Source organism: Capsicum annuum, unplaced genomic scaffold, assembly GCF_002878395.1.
Source record: "Capsicum annuum cultivar UCD-10X-F1 unplaced genomic scaffold, UCD10Xv1.1 ctg2470, whole genome shotgun sequence".
NCBI lineage: Eukaryota > Viridiplantae > Streptophyta > Magnoliopsida > Solanales > Solanaceae > Capsicum > Capsicum annuum.
In genome coordinates this window covers 165,337-173,407 of record NW_025830873.1, presented here as the reverse complement: position 1 = coordinate 173,407, position 8,071 = coordinate 165,337, and the positions used below count along the sequence as shown (strand labels likewise).

The 8,071-nt window shown below is 36.2% G+C and overlaps 1 long non-coding RNA gene across 1 annotated transcript; it reads left to right on the top strand.

The window, feature by feature from the left end:
* The first annotated feature begins 584 nt into the window (after nt 1-584).
* LOC124890780 lies at nt 585-1,133 on the top strand. The gene is made up of 2 exons (XR_007049337.1): nt 585-725; nt 883-1,133. It is a non-coding gene; the product is annotated as an uncharacterized LOC124890780 (long non-coding RNA).
* The last annotated feature ends 6,938 nt before the right edge of the window (nt 1,134-8,071 follow it).

Below are 8,071 nucleotides of genomic sequence, written 5' to 3'. Positions count from 1 at the left end.
TAAAATAAAATAAATAAACTCCTACTTATACAGGAAAATTACGTAAATCACATTAAAAGAAATTAAAATGACTAAAATCCAACTCCTAAAAGAAAGCTAAAAGATGGAAAATTAAAAAAAAAAAAAAAACAAATAAACTCCTACTTATACAGGAAAATTACTTAAATAACATTAAAAAAAAATTAAAATGACTAAAATATAAGAAAAAAAGCTTATTTTTATTAGGATTCCATATATATCCTATTGATTATTTCTTTCCATATATTTCAAAAGTTCATAATTTCTATCCCATATATTTTAGGAGTGCTTAATTTTTATCCATATATTTTTAGGAGTCTTTAGTTTGATTAAATAATAAATTAAAAATAAAAGGTGAAAAACGTGGAAAGATAATTTTGTCTATTATGGAGACTTTTATGAAGGGTAAAAAGTTCAAATCACTTATCTTAGGGTTCTCGTACTTTTAATATATTATTATAGATATAGATTATTAGAGAGTAAAGTAATTAAAAAATTGAGAAAGAGTTTAATTATTTGGTATTGGTATTTATGTTATTTAATAGAAAGACAAAGCAACTAATCTGGCCCGTAATTGGACCAAATTCAAATAAAATCCTAAAATCGAGAGTTATCATCAATCGTGTGTTTCATCAGCTTGTTCTGTGAATCATTAATTTTTCCAGAGGTGAGCCTGGTGGTAAGTATGGTATATTTAGCTTGCAAAGGTTTGTGCCTCTTCTCCCTCCTCTTCCTCTTTTTTCCTCCTCTTTCTCTTCCTCCACTCCTTCCTCTCCCTCTTCCTCCACTCCTTCCTCTGTGTAAAAGGGGTGCGTTAATTGATTTGTTTCACCATTTTTTTTCTTCTTATTTTCACCATTTCAGAATTCCTTTTTGAAGGAAATTTCAAGGTTTGCAAAAGATGGAGTCGAGCATGGAGCGAAAGAGAAGTATTCTTGAAGAAGAAAAAGAAGAGGTTTGCTCCTTAAACAAGTGACACCTTTTTTTACTGTTTTGTAATTTGTAAATTTGATTCTCTTTTTGAACGTGAATCTTAAACTGATGAAATAGTATTCAAGGGTTTAATTTCTTTGTGGGATAAGTGTTAACAGTTCAATAAAATATTATTTTGCATTTGATTATGGGTGTTAGTAAATTTGGGGATAAATTTTATTCTAAAATGGTAGGATTATGTATCTCATATACAAGTTTAGATTCAAGATTTGAACTTTATGGTTCAAAGTTCAGGATTCAATTGTAACTCAATAGGTTTACTGGATTCAAAATCTAATATTTGTGCTAGTTTAGTAAAAATTTTACCACACGTGTAAAGAGTCAAAGATAAAGTTATCAGGTATATGTTCGGATAAATCTGTAACTTCTATGTATGAATTTAGGATTCGGGATTTATGAGTTTTAGTTTAGCACTATACCATAATTCATTTCATTTACTCATATGTTTGGTTTGAGTAAAAACTAAGTTCGATACGAATTTAACGAACTTACACATTTGTCACTCTCTAGAAAGGTATACGTCTAGAAATGATAATAATTATTCTGTTTTAAGTATCTTTAAGTTTCCTCCTAAAACTTTAATGTTGAATCTAAGAAAATGATGTCTGAAAATCGTACTCTAACATGATTCAACATTAAGGTTTTAAGAGGAGACTAGAGATACTTAAAATAGAAATTATTAAATATAATCATTATCATTTCTAGAAGAATACTTTTTTAGAGATGCACAAATATGTATGTTTGTGATATTCAGATCGAACCCCAGTAGCTCACTCAAACCTTGCATATGAATAAATCAAATGTTTTGTGATAGAATTTCAAACTCGAGCTTATAAACTTCAAAGTCTAAATCTACTCTTGGATCTAAACTTCTATGTGAGCTACATGTGATCCTACCATTTTAGAACAGTTGTTTTTTTTTTGTGGGGGGTAATATTTTATCTAAGATTATTAACCCTTATCCAACCCACAAAATTAAACCCCTGAGTACTTTTTCGTCAATTTAAGATTCACACCCAACAAGAGAAATAATAAATTCACAGATTGCAAAATAGTAAAGCAAAGGTGTCATTTGTATGAGGATCGAACCCCTTCTTTTTCTTCTTCAACAGCAATTCTCTTGCGCTTCAGGCCTTGAAATTTCCTACAAAAAGCAACTCTGGAATGGTAAAAATAGGAATACAAAAAATGCTTAAACAGATGAATTTATGCACTCCTCTTAAACAGAGGGAGAGGGAGAGGAGGGAGTCGAGGAAAAGGAAGAGGAAGGAGAGGAGGGAGATGAAGAAGCGGATACATGCTCATATATATGAGATATATGAATCTAAACGAAATCAGCTGAATGCATGTGCATGTACCTTAGATACATAGATCTACTATCACTTAATCATGTATTCAGATGTCTTAACCATAATTAGCTCCTATACTAATGGGTTTTCTATTATTTACTCAAAAAATTATTACTGAATGGTCATTCTTTGTAATTATCGGTAATAAGTCATAATTGGGTTATAATGTGAAAAAATTATGATCCGAATGATCATTGTACAATTATCCCAATAAAAAAATTTGTTCTAAATAAGGAAAAGTATTCTTATGTGCAATAATATATTATCTTATTTGATTACGGTGAGCGATCTTCTCAATAATTTTTAGACTATCAATACATAGTCTTGAAATATCCTAGAATTGAGTAAGTAAAATCCAAAAGCACTAAAACTACTTATCACGATTTCCCACTAATTATGTATGTGTCACGACTCAAATCGGGGCCTAGCCTTGATGGGTGTTTCAAACCAATCAAGGCTTGAGACGACCCTCTTAGTCTTACCTCAAGAGCATAAGAATAATAATTTGAGGAAGCTAACTAATAAAATCAAAAGGGAATCTATTAAACAAAAATATCAAGTTTGTAGTTCAAGATTCAAATCCATAAGGCAACAACTTGACACTGTCCACAAAGCCTCTAACCGAAGAATACCAACTAAGTCGGTACATATTCCCGACTATAACAAAAGAAATTCAAAAGTACTAAATAATGAATGAAAACTAAGAGAGGTCGAGCCTTCCAAAAGATGGAGGGATCACCACTTCAAAAGTTGTCCAAACAGGATACCAAACCACCTAACGCTGCACAGGTCACAAGAAAAACCCTCAGAACCTGCATCATGAAATGATATAGCATCCGGGAACGATGAGTACTAGTATGCAACCCAAGAAAAGGGATAAAATATATGCAATTTGTCAAAAGTCTGTCAAAATCACATGCACAACAATTATGCATATATATAGGATTTCGGGGTGGGGTAGGGGACATGTTACATGACCATTTGAAAATTTAATCCTGAACTGTGTAGCTCGCACCGACCTAAAGATATCCAAGGGCTATATGGATCCGACTCCCCCTGCCGAAAGAGCACCAGTCCATGTGAGCCACATGCACCAAGAAATAGGCTAAAACCACCAATAGTCAATTATCCCCTCAAAAATAAACTATGTAAAGCAAACTCAACGGTCATTCGTATTTCAGGACAAGACCTCCTAACATCGGCAAACGTAGTTTTTAGTGTTGGTCCTCCGGGACTACACCTTCTCGGTGAGCTACACAATTTTCTTTAAGCCCAAATTAAAACAGTTTTACACATAACACCAATACCAACCATGAAGCCTTTTATTAAGGTATTTTCGAATTGGTATCGTCATACCAATAGACTTGCAATTCCAGCTATGACAAACCATAACCATTTAACTAATTTGACTTCAAATTTTGTATAAAGTCCAAAATCTTAGCCCCCAAGGGCATTTCAAAATTTTTTTATCCTTTTCTATTTAATGCAATGCAATATTCCAAAAGATAATTAAATCATGTAGAATTATTGTTCAAAGCTAAAATTCAAAAATGTGGGCTGAGGTTCATATCATTATCATGCCAAAATCCATAACCATTATGAAAATCATATTGCCAAATTCCACCATTATCATGGGACACAAAATCCAATTGAATCCACCATTCAAACCATGAATAATCCATTCAAACAAGAATTAAACAATACAAGAGTATAACCACAAAAAAACCTTCAATCCTATTTTGAATTAAACAACCAAGAAACATGTAAATACCAAGTAATTTTGATGAAATAACATAATAAATAAAATAGGGAGTGTACAACATGTCTTTTAGATGAACCAAATTTGTGACACCTTGAATCCGAGCCTTGGAAGTATGAGTTTTGGAAAGAAACCCTAGATTTTCTCTCTTGAGAGTGGAGAGGAGAAGAAGCATTGAGAAACTGATATCTAATGATCAAATAGCTTTTAAAGAATAATTTAAGTCATTAAGGATAGAGTTTGAGGTGAGGAAAGTACCAAAATACCCCTAAAAATTGAAAAATATTTCAGGAATTTTTTAATTGACAACTAAGTTGGCAACTCATCAGCTTATTGGCAACTCATCCGCTTAGTCGTTGATCTCTAGCTGGATTTGGCCATTTACTGGTTAAGGTTGATGACTTAAGTTGACAACTCGTCAACTTAGTCATCAACCTCTAAAAAACAGACACTCCCAAGTAAAAAAACAAAAATTTCTACTTCGGTATCGTATTAAGGTGAATTAAATGCGTTGGAAATAATAATCGAAGATATTTAATTTTGTATATAATAGGTCACATAACTCATTATATTCTAGGAGTAATGGTCGTTGAAATTTGTCCCAAGTAAAAACGTCTACTAAAACTCAATCGGTAGAAAAGTTCTCAACCCAACTTTGAGTTAGGAGATTATTATGTTGGACATCCTCCGCATCCATCTTTTCAGTCTTAAAGTCAGACTAGTCGACCAGTTCAGGTAGCTCTTCAAACCGTTAATGGGGATCAGTTTATTGCTAGTAGTCGCCCTAGTAAGGGTGGTGATCAGTCTTTGAGAGGTTCATCTGTAGGCCATGCTAGGCATGGTAGCTATTTCGGATCATCCTAATTTATGAGTTATCGTTCTTATCGTGAGTCTTATTTTACTTGTAGTCTTCTTGGTCATTTCTCTAGAGAGTGCCCTAGTCGTGAGGTGATGGTTTCTTCAGCCCAGGAAGCTACTCCTATTAGGGCAGTTCCTCCTTTAGGTAGAGGTGGTTACCAGGGTGCTCGAGGTGGTACTCCGGAAGGAAGGATAAGAAGTCGGTCAGGTACACAGTCAGGTGGTGAGCGTAGTCAGTTATATGCAGAACCTGCTAGACCCAAGGCTAAGACTTCGGATGTTGTATTGACAGGTACAATTTTGGTGTGCCACAAGTTGGCTCTTACTTTATTTGATCTCGGATCCACTTATTCTTCTATATCTTCTTATTATGCACCACAACTGGATTTGACTAGTGATTTATTATCTATGCCATTGTGTATATCTACTCCCATGGGTGATTCTTTAGTAGTGGATTGAGTGTTCAGATCATGTGTTGTGATAGTTAGGGATGTTGATACTTATGCTGATCTTATTATTTTGGAAATGCTGAATTTCGATGTGATACTGGGCATGGACTAGTTGTCTCACTATCATGTAGTAATGGATTGTTTTTCCAAGACCGTTACCTTAGCCATGCCTGGAATACCCCTAGTCATGTGGCAGGGAACGGTTAGCCGCAAGCCGACGGGGATTATTTCTTATGTTTATGCTAGGAGAATTATATCGAGAGGCTGAGAGTCTTATCTCGCATATATATATGATACTCGTTTAGAGAGTCTGATGCTTATCTTTGTTCCTATAGTATGTGAGTTTCCTGATGTATCTCTTGATGATCTGTATGTTATTCCCCCTAACCATGAGATTGAGTTTCCTATTGACCTTGAGTCTAGCACCCAACCTATTTTATGGCACCCTACCATATGGCTCCTGCCGAGCTTAAGGAGTTGAATTCTCAGTTTCAGGATATTCTTGGTAAGTGTTTTATTTGACCGAGTGTGTTCCCATGGGGAGCTCCTAGTTTGTTTATAAAGAAGAAAGATGGTTCCATATGTATGTGTATTGATTATAGGCAGCTTAATAAAGTGACGGTGAAGAACCATTATCCTATGCCTCGCATTAATGATTTGTTTGACCATCTTCAGGGTGCACTAATGTTTTCTAAGATTAATTTGAGACCTGGTTACCATCAGTTGAGGATTCGGGCTAAGGATACCCCGAAGACAGCTTTTATGGCATGTTATTGTCACTATGTGTTCTTGGTGATGTCTTTTGAGCTGACTAATGCCCCATCCGCATTAATGGACTTGATGAACTGTGTGTTCAGACCCTATCTACTCTCATTTGTCATTGTGTTGATATTCTTGTGTACTCGAGGAGTAATGAGGAACATGCACAACACTTGAGGATTGTGCTCTAGGTTTTACGACAGCATGAACTTTTTGCCAAGTTCTCCAAGTGTGAGTTTTGGCTTGAGTCAGTATCTTTTCTCAGACACGTGGTGTCCAAGACGGGTATTATGGTAGACCCGGCCATGATTTCAGCTATTTGTGATTTGGATAGGCCTACGTCTCAAACTAAGGTTCGCAGTTTTATTAGTTTGGCGGGTTACTATAGGCACTTTGTTGAGAGCTTTTCTACTATATCAGCCCCTATGACTAGATTGACTCGTAAGGAAGTTCCTTTCTGATGTTCTGAGGAGTGTGAGTTGAGCTTTGGGAAGCTCAAGAATTGTCTCACTCTCGCCCCTGTGTTAGCTCTTCCAGTTGAGGTCAAGGGATTCACAGTGCTTTGTGATGCTTCTGGTGTTGGTCTTGGATATGTTTTGATGCAGCAGAGTCGTGTCATTGCCTATGCTTCTAGACAGGTTAAGGTGCATGAGCGAAACTACCCCACTTATGATTTGGAGCTGGCGGCGGTAGTTTTCGTGCTTAAGATATGGAGGCATTATTTGTATGGTGTACGTTGAGAGATTTTCACCGATTATTGTAGTCATCTTATGACTTAGTGGGCGCTTAATGCTCGCCAGTGTAGATGGATGGAGTTGCTAAAGGATTATGATATATCTATCTTGTATCATCCGGGTAAGGCTAATGTGGTGGCGGATGCCTTGAGTCGCAAGATGGTGAGTATGGGTAGTTTGGCATGTATTTTAGTTTCTCAAAGGCCATTGGCATGGGACATTCAGTCCTTAGCCTATTTGAGGGTTTGCCTCAACATCTCGGATCCAGTGAGAGTTTTGGCTTGTGTAGAGGTGAGGTCCTTCCTGTTTGAGTAGATTCATGATCGCCAGTTTGAGGATATTAAGTTGTGCCTTCTCCTTGATCGGGTACTGAGCAGTAAGTCTGGGAGACACACAGTGGATCCCAAGGGTAGCCTGATATTTAAGGGTCGTATTAGTGTTCCCCGACTTAATGATTTGATCCAGTCTATTCTGCATGAGGCTCATAGTTTTAGATATTTTATTCATCCCATTATGGCTAACATGTATTAGTGGGATGGTATGTAGAGAGATATGCCAGACTTCGTAGCCCATTGCTTGTGTTGTCAGCAGGTTAAGATCGAGCATTAGCGTCCCGACAAATTGACTAAGAGATTGCCCATTCCCATGTAGAAATGGGAAAGGATTACCATAGACTTCATTAGTGGTTGTTGTGGATCTTTTGACCAAGTTGTCACATTTTATTCCTATTCAGATAACCTTCAGTGCTTAAATATTAGCCTAGATTTATGTTCGGAAGATAGTTCATTTGCATGGGGTTCCTATGTCTATCGTATCATATCATAGTTCTGTGTTTACTTCAAGGTTTTGGAGAGCATTCCAGGAGGAGTTGGGTACTTGAATGGATTTGAGTACAGCCTTTCATCCGCAGATGGATGGTCAGTCCGAGTGGACTATCATATGGTTGAGGATATGCTCTGAGCTTGTGTTATAGACTTTGGAGGTCAGTGGGATCAACACTTAGCTTTGACAGAGTTCGCCTACAATAATAATTATCATTCGAGTATTGAGATGGTCCCTTATGAGGCGTTGTATGGTAGGAGGTGTCGTTCTCCTATAGAATGGTTTGAGACATCCGAGTTTAGACCCTGTAGTACAAATTTTCTTCAGGAT